Source organism: Artibeus jamaicensis, unplaced genomic scaffold, assembly GCF_021234435.1.
Source record: "Artibeus jamaicensis isolate MK-2021 breed Jamaican fruit bat unplaced genomic scaffold, CSHL_Jam_final contig_387, whole genome shotgun sequence".
In the NCBI taxonomy this organism is placed as follows: Eukaryota; Metazoa; Chordata; class Mammalia; order Chiroptera; family Phyllostomidae; genus Artibeus; species Artibeus jamaicensis.
The window spans coordinates 43522662-43540106 of record NW_026521812.1 but is presented as its reverse complement, the minus strand read 5'-3'; the positions used below and the strand labels follow the sequence as shown (position 1 = coordinate 43540106).

At 38.2% G+C, this 17445-nt stretch overlaps 1 pseudogene; it reads right to left on the bottom strand.

Annotated features, from left to right (window-relative positions):
- Positions 1 to 16642: 16642 nt before the first annotated feature.
- LOC119048364 (ubiquitin-40S ribosomal protein S27a-like) lies at positions 16643 to 17117 on the bottom strand (annotated as a pseudogene).
- Positions 17118 to 17445: the final 328 nt, after the last annotated feature.

The following is a 17445-nucleotide window of genomic DNA, read 5'->3' as shown; positions in this document are numbered from 1 at the left end:
GCATAGGGAGAATGGGGAAAATGCTGTAGGAAATAAAGATAAAATTTAAAAAGCTAATGTCAGCTGGTAGTTTTAGTTTGTCACAACAATCTAAGCACATTTGTCAGAGCTTTTAGTGTTATGTCAGGTTCATGGAATTACAGTCTTGAATGCCTCACACTCATGTCCAGATGATAAATGATGACTTACACTCCTAGCACCCCATTAACCAGTGCTCTCAAGTCACTTCGGCAATATGAGCCCTCAAAAACATTAAGAATACCAAGCATTATTACCACTGTTAGCTTGTGGAAAGGAGAAAATTGAGACTTAAATAACTGAAATTAGTTGTCCAAGATTACACTGTGTATGCTGAGGCTGAGTTAACGGGTAATCCGATGCTGTTTACATACCCTACCTTATATCCATCTTACTTTCCAACCAAAGTTATTGGTTACCAGGGTGGGCAATGCTATAATTTTAGAAACTTCTAAAGAGTACATGAATTCTTTTAGACCAAAGATGACTCACAAAACGAACACATGAGCAATTGTTTGGTTCCCTAAGTCTGAAGACAGTGCAGGTGGCCAGAAGTTTAATTACCTAAGGCCAGACTGCCTGAACAGTTACTGGAAGGGGAGGGTTTTTAATCTGTGGAAATTAATTTATGGAGGAGTAGGATACACACCCAGAAATGAAGTTTCTGGCCTCTTTCAAAAGAGAACACTTTCTTAAAGTTTGAAAGGGGACAAGGCGAGGGGGTTGGATTGGTTTTCGGTTCTCTGAGAGGGCTGTCAGAGACTGGAATCTGGACCACTGAATGCCAGAGCCGCTCACGTTGGCTTGTGAGAACCAATTGTTAAATATTCGAGAATTTTGTTTTTAATTACGGCCATTAATGAAAATTAAATGGTATGCTTAAAATTAAATAACATAATAAAAACCAGTAATAGACACTTGATATTTATCATTTATTAATTATTTTAGTACATTTTACTCTTACTTGTGCTGTTGAGGTTATGTCTATTGTATCTGTGTGGTGGGAATGCTATGAACGGCGTGCTTCTATGCACCTCTGTCTAATTTCACTTTCAGTAGCTTTATATTAGTAACCCGAAGTCGATGGTGGTGGGGATATCGCCACAAGGGAACCTGGCAGGCAGAAATGCTAATGATGTATTCTTTTGTTGAATGTCTAGACCAGGGCTCAAAACTAGGCCTTGCCTATCATCTTTTTTAATGCTCACCCAAAGACATGTATATTGATTTTTAGAGAGAGGAGAAGGGAGGCAGAGAAAGAGGAAGAGAAACATTGATACGAGAGAGAAACATTGATTAGTTGGTTGCCTCTCTTTTGGCTGAGACCCAGGACTGAATGAACTTGTAACCCAGGCATGAATCAGACCCATGACATTTCAGTTTACAGAATGATGCTCCAACCAACTGAGCCACACTGCTCAATGCCCATCATCTGTTTTTATAAATAACTTTTATATACTGTCCATGGCTACTTCCACACTATAATGCTAGAGTTGAATAGTTTTGAAGGAGTGTATGCCCACAAAGCCTAAAATATTTACTATCTGGCCCATTATATAAAAAGTTAACCAGTCCTCATTTAGACTTAAAAAAGTGATGAGGAAAATATTAATAATGTAAATTATTATTTATTTGAAAGGGGACAAGCATGTTGTTTGTAGCTCTTATTTTGTGAATAGCACAGAAAACTGAGAAAATATTCTTCCAATATTGGAAAACTATTATCTGATTCAGCAAAATAATCACTCAGGTTGTTGATAAGTGAGTGAAATTTCAACAAAAGCATGTTGAATCTAAAAAAGATTTTAGCTTAATAAATATAATATGTATGGGAGTGAGAAGTAGTTAAACAGTAGATCACACAGCAGACTTAATGAAAACAATTTTATTGGGTAAAGAGTTAGTGGGTCACCTCACACCCATTAGAATGGCTACTATCAAAAAAACCAGAAAATAAATGCTGGAGAGCATGTGGAGAAGTTGAAACTCTTTTGCACTATTGGTGAGAATGTAAAATGATGCAGCCACTATGGGAGTTCTTCAAAGAATTTAAAATAAAACTACATATGATCCAGCAATTCCACTTTTGGATATGTATATGAAAGAATTTAAAGTAGGTCTATAAACAGATATTTTCATGCCCCTGTTCACAGCAGTACTATTTACAATAGCCAAGAGGAGGAAGCAAACCAAGCGTCCTTCAACAGATGAATGGCTAAACGAAATATGGTATATACTTGTACATACAATAAAATATTATTTAGCCTTAAAAAGGAAGCACATATTATCACATACTACAGCATGAATCTTGAGGACATGATGCCAAGTGAAATAAGCCAGTCACAAAGTTACAAATACAGTGCGATTCCACTTATATGAAGTGGTAGCGGAATCGAGGGCAGTCCCATTCATGGAAACAGAAAGTACAACAGAATGGTGGTTACCACGGTGAGGGTAGGGAGCACTTGGGAGTGGAGTTTGGTTCGTATGGAGTTATAGTTTTGCAAGATAAAAAAATTTTGGAGCTGTGAATATGCTTAACACTATTAAACCATATACTTAAAATGGGTAACATGATAAATTTTATGTTATATGTTTTACTATAATTTAAAAAAGAAGTAGATCTATCACCATTAGTCAAATCATGGTTGAATTGCAACCATAGATTGGTGGTTGATACAAAAATTGAGCAAAAATTAACTAAAAGCATTCACTGAGAATCAATTGGCCATAGGGTATTTATAATAGAGAGAACACTGTGTATTTTATTATCACTGTAAACTATATATTACATATCCTTTATATGAGTAATATGTAGAACAAATTACATGTAAATATATACACATACATTTCCCTACCCAGAAAACCAGTGTTAGGACTGCACTCTCAGCCAGGAACTGAGGTCCGCTCCACACTGGCCTGGGTCCAGTTCCTCGGCTCCAGAATTTCTGCATGTTTTTTTTTTTATGATTTGTATCTCTGTTAGACTTACCATTTTGATCATGTGCTGCTTTTCTCATTTTGTTGAGTTGTCTGTCAGTGTCTTCTTTAGCTCACTCAGCTTCCTAAAAACAACTATTAGAATTCTTTACTGGAAAAATTGCAGATCTCCGTTTCTTTGGGTTTGGTAACTGGGGAATTATTATTGTGTTCTTTTAGTGATATCTGGCTTCCTTAATTTTTCATGTTTCTTTAATTGCTGAATTGCTGTCTTCATATTTGAAGAAGTAGTCATGCCCTCCAGTGTTTACTGATGTGCCTCAGGAAACACCTTCTTTCAGTCTTGCTAGACCTTCGGAGGCTTTCTTAGTAACCTTTTCTGGAGATATACCTCCTCCACACTTCTTATTGCCTCTTAAATTCTTAAGATTGTATGCCTTCTCTTGATCCTGCAAGGCCAATTGTTGACAACCTCCCAAATGCTTTCCCTTGGGCTCTCTCCCAATCCCACAGTATCACACTGGCTTTCCGCATGTGCTCACCTGCAAAGCATACCATCTGCAGAGGCTCATACTTGCCACCTTTGGAAGTGCACAGGGAGCTGGCCATGGGGTGGGGTGTGACGAGGGTGGTGAGTCATTCAGAATGTTAGGAGCAGAGTGAAACTCTTCCTCTTGTCCTCTTCAGCATGTCCAATCTCGAACTTTTTGGTCTCAATGATGCACTGGAACTTGTCTGCTGGACTCCCAGTTACAATGGTAACTTCAGCTGTGGGTAATTAATCAAAAGCATTGTTCTCTAGGAGGAATATGGAAGAAAACTCAATTCCACCATCCTGCTGGCATAACTCCTGATATTTTTTACTCAAACTTATCTATTCCACTTTATTTTTTAAAATATTGAGTAAGATACATAAATTCATTTTACATTTCATTAATTGGTCACAAATTGTAGTTTATAAAGTATTAATTTAGAAAATTTGCACTTGTACCCAATGCTTTCTTTTTTTCCTAATTTAATGGTTTCTTTATCATTCAGACAAAAAGTCGGCTGTATTCTTGTATGCCTAGCTAGCCTGATTATTCTAAGCATTCCCTCCTTTCCCCAAAGTAAAGAGATAAAACTTTTCTAGTGTTTTCAGAAGTGACGCTCAACTATTAATTTCTGTCTGTCCCTCCACACCACCAGTTCCTAACCACAGCAGCCAAAGCTTTGTATCCCACTGGTGACTTCTTCTCCTTTAGCTCTTGCTGCAGCGTCCTGGTTTGTCTGCATGACCCACCTGGCACAGCACAGCATTCATTCAGTGTTGGCCTGGCGTATACACCACCATCCCAGGGTCTGCTGCTACGCCTATTGTGGGTATGAATAACCTTCCAAGTAAGCATGTTACTTCCCCCCTACCCCGAGGACTATTTATCAGGGGGAACTTCCAAATGGTTTCTTTTAGGATTTAGCTAAGAAGATAGGTTTATTTTCTTGATGCTGCTGAAAAAATGATCAGATACCTTCATTTTACCAAATCCTTTACATTTTATATGGGAATTAAGACATGGAAGATATTTTCAGGGCTATTTTTATGGAATGAGTATGTAAGCCCAAAATAGGAAATATAGATTGGCTATGGGAAACTAGATTTTGGGGTGACCAGGAACAAAGGCAATAGGGAAGTGATTCATAGGGGGCTTCAATCTAATGGTGGGGGAAAGACTCTAGTTAATCAGAAATTAAAATGTTACAATCAAAGAGATATTTAAATCAGAGTGGAGCATCCAGGTAAGGCTGTGCTGAGGAGATGATATTTGAGCCAAGTGACAGAGGGTGAATAAAAGTATAAAAAGATCAAAAAGGGGGAATTGGGAATTTATCTTAGTTTGGGTTTCTCTGAAAACAGCCGGCGATGAGGACTCTGGTGCATGAAGTTAATTGTAACACGATCCCAGGAAGCTGGAGTGAGATAATGTGAACCAGAGGCAGAAGAGAAAGTCAGTAAAGGTTGTGTTTTTTAGCTCATTTCAACTGTGGGCAACTGGGGCTTCATTCCATTGAAGCCTTTGGAAAATGTACTGCAGAATTGTCTCTCCCAAGTGGCAGGGCATCTCTCCAACTCCTGTCCTCTTTAAAATATGGTGTGTATGCACATATGCACATGTGGAACATGTATATGTATGTGTGCTTGCACATATGGTGGTGGAAGGAACATGGAGAATTGACTGCCTTATTTTCTAATGTGTTGACACCCTTGTTCTTTGTAGTCAGTGACAAATGGGGTGGAGTTAAGAGGTTTAAGTATCTTGTACCATTTTCCAAATGTTCTTCACTTCATGTAAGTTGAGGCCTGCCTAAATTTTCCCTAATCTACCTCAACATGCCTTATCATTTGGATAGATTTTCCCCACAGTCTTGTGTAGGTAATATGTTCAGTCTCACTTTTTCGTGTTATGGATGTTCATTTATTTCTAGACTCTATGTTTTAGTGAAAAGGTAGTGACTTTCATGAGGACTGCCTTCTTGTTGGAGTTTTGAACTTGGCTATGACATCAGTACACCAGTTTACCTCACCACACTTCAGTGTACAGAGAAGTGCTGTGTTATCTTCAATGGAAACACTTGTGGAAATCAGCTTTCTCTCCATAAAAAGATCTTTAGCTTCTTAGGTTCTGTAATTTCTAGTTTCTATGAGTAGAAGAAATAATCAGAAGAATTTTATTCATTTACTCATGATCAGTAAGCAATAGAGACCATACTGGATCTCACAATTAAAATGTTAAATGGAATAGTATACACTAATACAAAAATATGGTTAGGAAAATCATTGGAAAAGGATTTAGTAATTTAAAGACAAAAGATAAAATTTAGAAATAAAATTTATTCCTATGAGAAAACTTATTTCCACATAGTAAAATATGATTTTCTCATAATTTTCTTTCAAATTACATAATCAGATTAGAATAACTTTCTTTGTAATAAAGTAATGTGTAATGGGAAATAGTCTGTTGGGTAAGTAAAATTAATTTTAGAGTAATAAAACTAAGTTATTAGTGGGAATATTATTCAAATATTAACTTATTTTTTATTATTTATACTTTCCAGATTTTTCTCAAGATGGCTAATTTATAATATTTCCCCAAACATTACAACTTAGCATTTTTTTCAAAGTTGCATGCTGAGAGTGCCTATATAGCAGATTGAACTTATTTTACTTTAAAATGAAAAAGGGCTTAGGTGCAAACAGCTGCTTCAAAGTAAGAGGTTTATAAGATTTAAGAGCTTTTTCTAAACACCACTAACAAGAAAAAATACTCTAAACAATAACTGAAAAATACCTAGAAATATACCACCACTAATATGTATCTAAAAGTCCATATTCAGGTTTCTCTTTTCTTGGAATTTATAGGTAACACAGGGGCGGCGGTGGTGGTGGGGGTGGTGGTGGTGGTGGTGTGTGTGTGTGTGTGTCGATGGCTATCATGGTCTCCAAAAATTAAACTATACGTATTCTCATGAGTAAAAACTTTTGACTTCATTTGATCATCTGTGTCATCGGGAATTAGGTTTTAAGGCTGTTGCTGCTCAGAATCATTTCTAAAGTTCACTGACCTCTTTATCAACAAGGCACCCTATAAATCTACATCATGACACAGTAAAAAATAGACATGCAAGTATTGTCACGTCTATTCTAAAAGTAGAGCCCCTGAATTACAGATTATAATTAGCATGAGAGACTAAATTATATTTAGGGCCATTTGCAGGGCATACTTCCCGAAGTACATGCCTGCCAAATGATTGTGGTCATATGTTTAATATCTACTTGGTTTCAAGGGTCCAATCATTTTCAAACCCACTCTTCCGGGCCACATCTCCACAAGCTACATAATCAGCATACTATTAACTATTGATATTTCCCTGATCACCAATAGCAACCTATACAATGTTTTCTACATGAAATTATAGAAATATTAGAACTTTAAACTTAGAAGAAAATTCTAAAATTATCTATGTGTGCAGTGCTGTTCTATATCAAAACCAGTTAGGTATGCACCATGCTATTAAATATTTAGCAGTCAGCTTTCTTGGGGAAAAATGACAAGCCCTGATTTAAAGCATTTGACAATTTCTATGGTCAGTTTCAATCTTCCAACATGATGGCTTCAGTGAGTGTGGTGTCACTTCCAACCACACAGACACAATGCACCTAAATGACCTCAAGAGCATAGATAATAGTAAGATACTTACAAGTGGTGAGTTCTGTACATGTATTGCGTTTGTTTTTTTTTCAATGGAGTTTGATTTCACATTTATATAATTTAATTTTTATTACTGGCTGTGTTTAATAACAGACTTGCAAAGTTCCTAAAAATTTAACAAGTGGCTCTCATCAGCTTGTATGAGCTAGCTCCAGTACACTACTGGGCAATAAAAATGTTATTACTGGTTGCAGATGAGGATATGGGAACTCAAAAGAGGTAATTAAAATGAACATGTACTGGCCAACTATTTGAGATCATGAGTAGTGTTGAAAACAAAAAAAATATAACTCAAATAACCCTTTAAAAAACTCAATGAGTCCAGAAGTATTATTCCTATTTTACAGATGCAAAAACAGAATTTTTCAAAAGTCACAATGCTATTAGGTGACATAGCCTGAATTAGAGCTCAGGTTCTCTGTCTGGATTATCACTGCTGTTTATATTAATATCTCTTGCACTCTAGGCCACATAAACTATGGAAGACCGCCAAAGGCCATCAGATCAGACACTGTGAGATAAAGCAATGAACACGTGCCTTTTAAAACACTGTTTTTAGTGGTGAATATAGCCACAGATTTTAAAAAATATGTATGAACGGTGGATAATTATGACTACATTGATCTGTTTTCAGAAAAAAAGATACTAGCTTTAAATGTTTAGTAACAAAAAGGGTTAGGTAAAAATAAGACTTAAGGAAGAATAAAAAGAAATATATCAGAGTACACTAGTTATAATACTGAAGAGTGTAATGTAATGATGGGGTAGAAAGATTAACTCTATAGAAATTGTAATTAATGGCTTTTAACAACTCAGTGGTGTGAGAACCCATGCCTCAGTAAAGAGATGAGACAGAAGACACAGATGTTCAATAAAACAATGTCTAAGGTGAATTATTTATGCAGGATCAGAAACTTACTAACATTTTTATTGTATGCTGCTTTTAGCTGGTTATCAACAACAACAAAGAGAAAACAACACACAAAAAGCTAATCTCCACAAATACTGATGGATTTCTGCAGTTGCTTTGAAGATTAATATATGCTATTATCACATAATATTACTTAAAAAGGCCTAATGAAAATGATCTAAGAAAATAAAGATAATAAATAACAGTAAAAGAGTGTCATTATAATTAAGTTACCTTGTAATAACAGTGAAAATGGGCTTATTTTTTATTTTTTTAAATCTTTATTGTATTTTTTCCCATCACTATTTAGTCCCCTTAAACTTCCTCTCCCACCCCCCAGAAAATGGATTTAGAAGTCAAAGATCCACCTTTTAGGAAGTCTCATTACTGAACTTCTGTCATAATTCATTTTCTTCTTCTAAATCCTATCACCAAAGTGACATGTGGAACAAACATCAAATTTGAACAGAGCTTTCTTTACCTTTTTTGTCCCTGTCACGGCAGCCGCAGGGGGAAGCATGGCCTTCGGGGTGAACCAAGGCCATGTTTCTAAGTGGGATGCTCCTGTCTTTCCTCAGGGCACCAGCAGCTCTTTCACACATGGCCACGGGCATGAACCATTCAGAAGAGGCTTGAAAGACTGGGCCTTGTCACTTGTGTCACCTCTCCGCCCACTGACTTGACGCCTGACAAACCCCGAAAAGTGAGAGTGACAAGTGGCTATCACCTACTGTCTCAGGGATCTCCCATTAGGGCAAAGCCTGATATGGAGCTGAGCATCCTCCTTCAACTCCCAGCTTAGAGAAAACAGAACCCAGTAAAACTGAAACTGCTAAAGTGAATTATGTATAAAGTGCATAAACTAGGAGAAGGAGGTACCACAAGGAAAAGAATGTGAAAACCCACGAGGATAGATTACATAGATTTTTATCTTGATGTGTTTCTAGTATCTTTATACATGGCCTTTTTGTTTTACTAATACATTGTACACTTGGGTCTCATATGTACATATATTAGATTCTTGCTCCAACAGTGTTCTAATTGTTCTACACTGTGGAATTCATTGTAGGGCAGACTCACTATGAATCTTATCCATGCACAGGTATTATTGGAAGGACAAGAAAACCTAATGAAAACGCTTTAACATTTAGGATAGTCCCCCACTGTGCATCTGTGACAATGCATGGATTAGACGTTTATTGCAGGGTTTATACTATTTTACCTCAGTGTTATAATTACTTCTCTGCCTTTTGGGCCAATATTCAGAAATCTAAGCCAGGGTAGCCAACTTCTGAGTTACCGTCTGGTGATTAACCACCCCCAAATATCGAAGTAGCTTCTTCCCACAATTTCTTGCCTTATTCCATTTTCTGTTCTCTGCCTTCTTCACACTATTAAAATGTAATAGAGACCAGAGGGAAATATATCTCTCTCTTTTTAAGCATGTCTTGTATATTTGTCTTAGAGTGTCTAGGCATTATAGTAATGGGCACTTCCAGAGAAACTAGAGATGAAGCGAGGCAGCTAAATCAATGTTCAGAACAGCAGAACCATTACTACTTTGCTTGGGGAAGGAGTCTGGTACCTGAGCACATGGTATGGGGGCCAGAAGAGGGCCGTGAATCAGACCGGGCTGGGTCCGAGCCCCTTCTCTACTTCTCATGGTGTCTGCGAGCCTTGAGCGAGTTAGCTAACTCTCTGTGCCTCAGTTTCCTCAACCTTCAAATGGACATAAGAGTATTCAGTCCATTGATTCTTACTAAGATCAAATGAACTGAAATAAGCGAAGTGCTTTATTAAGTGAACAATAAATATTAACTAATTATATACAACAGCATGTTTAAATACCTCCTTTTAGCCAACTGCATAGAACAAAAGGATATATAGTTTTTCCTATCAGATAATTATTAAGATTAGATATTTATTAATTTAATTAAGTTGACATCCACCTGAATAATTATGACATTACATAGTGGTGATTATTAATGACATTGGTTTATTAAGTGTTACATGTAATCCTATGGTAGATATGTTGGAATTAGGAAACTCTCTTCATTACACTTGTAGCTGGTTCTTAGGGATGAACTTCTCAATAGTTTGTTTATTCCAGTTTTGTTAAAAAATGCTTATTAAAACATGTGAAATATACCTTCTTCTTGAAAAAAACTATATGGTATTAATATTTGACCTTGAATAATTTTTAGTGTAAAATGGTTAGGACTTTTTTTATGTTCCCAATGGAAACATTTAAATTCTGTCGAAAACACAAAACCTACTTATTAAAAGTGTTCATAAGATCTAAAATGAAAATAGCACTTTATTTTCTAGTGTTATAGAAAAGAAACTTGTCTGAAAAAGATAGTTACTATATGGACCCAAATCTCACATTTTCTAGCATGGAGTAGGCATTTGCTATGTTTTTAAAAATAAATGAAAACATACAGACATAAAGAAATCTAATTATATCCCTGATTCCAGAATTTAATACTTGTCACTATAATGTAAGCTTTAAAATGCCAATTTTAATTTAATATATAATGTTACGAGATGAACAGAGACAATACCAACAATTTGTAGATTAGCGCTGGGTCCCCTTTCAGAAACATTAGCCTTTAAGCTTCACAAGGACAGAGACGACCTCTCTGGTTTGCGGTGCTCTCCTGAGCACCCGGTTTACATGCGCACACAGTGGGTGCACGGTGAGCACACTTGTTGTAGATGGTGCTCTCTTATTGGGCTAGAGGAAATAGGCATTTGTCTGCACACCAAAAAAAAAAAAAAAGAAACCAGAAAGGACTAATGAGAATAATAATTTTGAGATATGCTAATGCTCTCTTTTTCTCATTTCTTCTTGTATGAATATCAATTTTTGAGAGGGCACTGAATACATAATTTAGTTATGTTTTTGATTCCTGTTATGTTCTTGATTTTTGAATATTAGAGTTTCAAAGCATTTAACTCCACTTCAAGGGGTGAATGTTAGGGAGTAACATTAATAAATACACACGGCTAATAAAAATGCTTGGTTTAAAATTTTTCCCAAAGATTTTTTTTTACTTTACATTTAAGATATTCATCACTTGGATTATTTAAATTTTTGATTTTTTGCTTCGTAATAACAATAGCTGTGACAATAACAATACACCTACCTACCATTTATTAAGTGATTGCCATGGGCCAGGCACTGTCCTGAGCACTTTCCATGTACTGCCAGGGTAGCTGTCAGAGCGGTCGTGCACCAGTTACCTCCATATTACAGCTGAGGAAACAGACAGAGAGAAACTGACTTGCTCAAGTTCACACAGCGAGTGAATGTCAAAGCCAAGGGGTAAGCCCAGGACATCTTTTCAACCCTCATCTGACAAAAATCAAAGCCTTTATAAACTTTATAACTCATATCATAAGAATTATATACAAGTTATATACATAATATAGGATTAACACTCCAGTTCAATTAACGATTGTTTAAGGACACTTTGACGAGGAGAAAATTCTGAGATGTCCTAAATTATATTACAGCAGGCTGGAAGGTGGAAGGGAGAGACGAGGGAGGTTAACCAGTTAACTGCAGGCTAAAACCAACAAAAGACACCTTACATTCCTGAATGTGAGATGAAATTTTGCATTAGCTTCCATGTGTCTATTTCCATAATTATCCAAATAGCCACCAGGTGCTCCCTGACTGGCTAACTCATGAACTTTCTGTACTGTTGCCCACAACCAATCCCAGAGAGCCGATACTTCTTTATGGACTATGCACCTGTCCAAGAACTAGCCCCGTTTCACCTTCTCCAACCCCCTTTATAGCCGGTGTAAGCTGTTTCCAAACAACTTATGTCTTTCTTCCCCAAACAACGTGTAGAAGAGCACCACCAGCTCCGGGATGGCAGGCGTGCTGTCTTCCCCATCTGGCCCCGCTGTGAGTGGTTTAGGCTGCAAGCCCAGGACCTGCTCCTTTTCTGGCTAGCATGTAGCCCAACAAACCCTTTCAGAAAAGCTTTCCACTGCAGAGACTTTTGTAACAATTAAAAAACAGCTTTCCCTTGAGGAGGTATAATCACAAACAATAAAGTTGCCAAGAATTTAGAAAAGAAATTTATAACCTTTTGTTTTTGTGTCAGTCATGGAAACAGAAAGTCATCTAGGTATTTAAACCGAGGGGACTTAATACACAGGGAATTGGTTACAAGGTGTTGGAAAGGCTGGAGGTAAAAAAAAAAAAAAGCAGGTGATGCAGTTACTCAGAGATTAGTGACTATACGAATCACTTCCATATTGGGTATGGGAACAAAGGAGGACATGCTGTTACCCACAGCCCAAATTAAATGTAGCTAGGATTGCCAGAGCACCCATGGGTGCTGCAGGGCCATGGGGGTCACAACAGTCACGACCCTGCAGAAAACCAGGAGCCCAGGAGACAATTGCCACCTGCCCCATCATGGCTTCCTGTAGGACCAGAACAAAGGCTGCCAGAGCTCACACTGCTCCTGCCACCCCCAAAACCATCTTCTGCATCAGGCAGCCCAGAGCAGCCCATGTGCACTTACTGCTGCTGCTGTTGTTTCCCAGGGTGCTGCCAGAACACAAAGGGAAAAGGAACTTATCCTTTCCTGCCACCTTACGTGTCCTGCCTGTGCCTCCCATTGACAGGACTAGGCTGCATCCACATGGCAAGGGAGTCTGGGAAATACGGATGTCAAGAGTGTAGCCCCCAGTGATACAAAGCAAAGACGGTCAATTTTTCACAGGCAATTCTTCATTGTAGCATTTAGTTTTAGAAGCAACAGAAGCCATCTAAAAATGAATGTGTGTGTGTAATATATACATATATATATATACACACACATATATATAAATGTATCTATTTCCCAATACTAGCATAACAGCTAGGGTTATTAGTCACCAACAATAGATTCCACTATTGAGTTTAAGCAGAAGTAAGTCATTAAAGGGTATTCTGTATAGTCCACAGTCTCTGAGGGGGCTCTGAAGTTGGGCTTTCAGCATTCTTGGCCAGGTAAAACCCACACTATCCCGAGGGGCCTCTTACCACCTTTGGGCACAGACCCCATGCTGGGCACCGCTGGCACTATACATTAAACATCCAAATCTCCTCTACTGTTTAAAACCAAGTACCTTCCACTGTCCATCCTCATCAAAAAACGAATTCCTCATGGTGCCTAAGCCCTTGCATTGCTCTTTTTGGAATCAAAATTCTGTATAATGTCCTATCACAAGCCTACCTTAGAGGGAGCCTGAGAAAAACAAGTTTTTGACTTCTACCTTGGGAGGTGGTACTCATTATGTCATTCAATCTTGGAATAAACCATCGTTTGCAAACTACCTGATACAGTGACCATGATTGATTAACATTTGTTGGATACTTGCTACATGCCAGCCACAGTTCTAGTCATTTCCCAGATAGTCATAATACTATGAGAGAGCTATTATTATTACAACTTCTCTTTTACAAATGAGAATGCTGAGGCACAAAGGGGTATTTTCAATCAGCTCATGGTTCCATGGCTACTAAGTGCCAGGTCCAGGATTTGACCTTAGACTTTCTGGCTTCAAGTTTGAGCTCTTAAGCACTTGACTACACTGTACATGGTAAATGCTCAATAATAATAGCTACTTATGTTCTTCATTTTCTTCTCCTCCTCTGCCTCCTCCTTCTCCTTCTTCTTCAGCATGGGGCAGACTGAGGTGAAAGATCAGAGGAAACTGGAGAGGTGCCCAGACACCAGATCATGAGGGACCTTGAGATCATGTTGAAGAGTAAGGACTTCATTTTGCAGGTCAGTGGCTCCCAGATCCAGCATTACATCGGCATCACCTGGGCAGAAGTCATGGGCGCGGAATTCAGATCTGAGTAACTCACTAAGTGTATAAAGAGGGAGAATGGAAGAGGATCAAACATAGAATTCTCTTTGTTATTGTTTCAAAACTTCTTTTCGTATGTATAGGAAGAAGAGTCCAGGAAGCAGAATGAGAAGGACTAGTTAGAAAGGCAAGAGGAGAGACAAGGGAAAATATTATTTTAGAATCCGGGAGAGATCACTTGAAGAGGGTGAGATGGGCCAGGAGCATTGAATACTGCAGGGATGCCAAGAAAGAGAATGAAAAAGTGAAAAACTGGCTTTTAAATGTATAAACTCCATAGTGGGCATTGAAATTATCTTAGTAAGAGTAATTTCATTATTGTAGTGGAAGTAGCAGCAAATTGCAAAAGATTAAGAGATGCAAAGAAAGATGTAGAGAAAGGAAGTACAAACGACTCTTACAAGAAGGGTGACTGAGAAGGAAAGGAGTAAGGATGGGACAAGGGTAAGCTGTTCATTGAGATGGAAGGAACTTCAACATAATTACATGGTGCCAAAGGATCCAGTTGAGAAGCTGATGATGCAGGAAAGAGAAGAAATAATCAGTGATACAAAGACCTTGAGCAATTGAGAGCAGATAGGATCTAAAGAATGGATGCAGGGACCAGACTTGGGTAGCAACTTCTTCCTCTAGGACACCAGAAAAAGATGACACACTTTCAGATAAGTGTATCTATGTAGGGAAAGGAGTGTGAGAAAGATCTTTCCAGATAGGTGTCCTCCTCCCCTACCGCCCTCCCTGCACCAGTGCCACAAACTGTGAGAAAATGTCTTTTGAGGGAGAAGAGGGATATTATGTCTAGAGAGAATGATGGCTGCGAGGGACTGCCACTGAAGGAAATGGAAAAAACACCCAATCAAAGGGTGGCTTAGTGGCCCCAGGAGCTTAGCTGAGATGAGAAGCAGTATATTTTTAGTATGATGTCTGTATTAGTTGTCAGGAGTCTGGGCATAGGAGCACAGAGGGCAAATGATAGGTTTAAGAAAGGTCTTTAATTAGAAGAATTGGACCATAGGGGAATTGATTCTGATAAGAAATTTATTGAAATGACGTGCCATAAAATCTAGGCTGGATTGGAAGGAATTTGGATAGGGTTGGGGCATCGATAAAAATCTGCAAGAAAATTAAGGTAGTCAGAGTCTTAGAAATTTCAGTTTAGAAATAAGATATACCAGGAGCAATGGGGTGGAATATTGGAAGGAGGAAGGCTGTGATTAGAAGGGCTATTTAAGCTGTTTCAGGTAATGGTGGTTCAGGATGTGACCTGGGGAATGGGGCTACTGAAGAGGATCAAAGGTAAATGCTGCGAAAGAAGAAAAGAAGCTCGGAGTGGGGATGTCTCAGAAATATTTAGATCTGTAGCTTAAGAAACTAAAATTACTTTTAAAATAAAATTTTCATTTCTCCTGAGCTGCAGGGTTTGTTTCTTTTCACAACTAAAGTGATAGGGGTATTACTCTGATAAATCTCTGTTAGGTGCTCTTTAGTCAGCGGTGTTCAAGGTTGTTCTTAGTGGGGCAACCTAACTGGTAAAACTAATAAATACAAAAATACATTATGGCCCAAGCAACAAAGAAGACATGATAGAGACTATGCCTCAGCCCAAGAACCAGGCAGATATTTGATTAGGGCTTTTTAATTTTTTTCAAGAAAGAATGGAATTAAAGAAAATATGAATAGATGATACTTGGCTTTTCCTTTTGCTTTTTTTTAAAATTTCAGTTTCTGTCAAGGCATTTTCAAAAAATAGTCATACTTGGAAATGCATGCAGGATCACTCAGTGGTATGTTAAAACACACGTCAAAGGCAGAAATGGGGGAATTTTGGCTAAGGACAGATACCAGAATGGATGGGCCTAAGGAGAGGAGGGAAGACGGCACTCAATCACTGAACAAGGAGGCTGCTGGCCTCGAGATCACCACCATCAAAGGGGAACATATTTTCTTCTTCTCAGAAAAAACTTCCTCCTTCTGACCCTTATTTGCATTACACCCCTGAATCTTATAATCTACTGGATTTAAACACTGGAAGAAATTTTCCTTTTGTCCTTCTTACACCCCCATAAATCCTGCATCCATCACATAAATCACCAAGGTCTCTTAATTAATCCTTCATCACATCTCCAACAGCCGCCAGGTTCATGACACTCCACTGCTGGCAGTTAAAATATGAAGGGAGCAGGGCCCTTCTGCCTTAGCAGTCCTACCTAGTGATGGCCACCTGGGTTTCCTTGGAGACTGCTGCATTGCCATGGGAATGCCGATGTGAACTGGATTAGGAGACTGCTCTCACAAGGATGTGCTGCCTTCCCACCTTGCTGTGATATTCTGTTAAATACAATGCAACTATGCCATTTTAAAAAGCAAAGCAGGTTTTATTTTATAGATTCAAAGCTTACAACAGTAAGGCCCCTAGATCCTAAAAAGTATTTGATACATATACATAAACATGTGCAATCTCACACAGCAACTCTTTTTGAAAATTCCCACTTAAAAATGAATGTCTTTAATTCTGCTGTGTGTAGTCAAACCACAACACCAAAGGTACACCTTAATTAGCAATTAAACATCTCTGAGGCAGAAGTATGCTTTAATTAGCAATTAAACAACTCTTAAACATCTTTTTGTTAGTTCATGTCTTTTATTAACCCATATGAAATGACACGTCCTTCAATTTGTTAAAGCTCTGGGTCAGACATCTGCCGTGATAAGGTCTGTCAGAAGGTGGACTACAAGACTCCGGAACCGCGTTCATCTGAAGGGCACTCCTGAAGAGGGCAACTGATTTTTCCATTCCCATCCACTTTGTGCTATTTTAGGACAAACAGCTTAACCTTCTTTCTCTTGTGCTTATTCTTCTTCGGAGTGGCATACGACTTCCTCCTTTTCTTAGCACCACAAAGTCTCAACACAAGATGAAGAGTGGACTCCTTTTGAACGCTGTACTCAGGCAAAGTACATCCATCTTCCAGCTGCTTGCCAGCAAAGATCAGTCTTTATTGATCAGGAGGAATTCCTTCTTTATCCTGAATTTTGGCCTTTAACTTTTCTATTTTATCCGAGGGTTCAACCTCGAGAGTGATGGTCTTCCCCATAAGGGTTTTCATGACAATCTGCATCTTCTGCAGATGACAAACTGGAAAAACTAGAGTAGGTGAACTGGTGGAACATATAAGCCCTGAAAATGTATAATGAAACAAACAAGAAAGTTCATTTCTTGCTCATGTGAAATCCAAAACGGGTTTTCCTTGTCAACAACTGGCTTTCTTTCAAGCTCCCAGGTTCTTTCCATCTGCAGTTCTACCATCTTCAATATGTAGCTTCAAAGGTCTGTTTCAAGCCAGTGAAGGGAAAATGAGTGTGAAGGATTGTTTGCACATGTAAGACTTTTTCAGGCATGGAAGTGGCACATAGGACTGTCACATTCCATTGGCCACAACTCAGTCA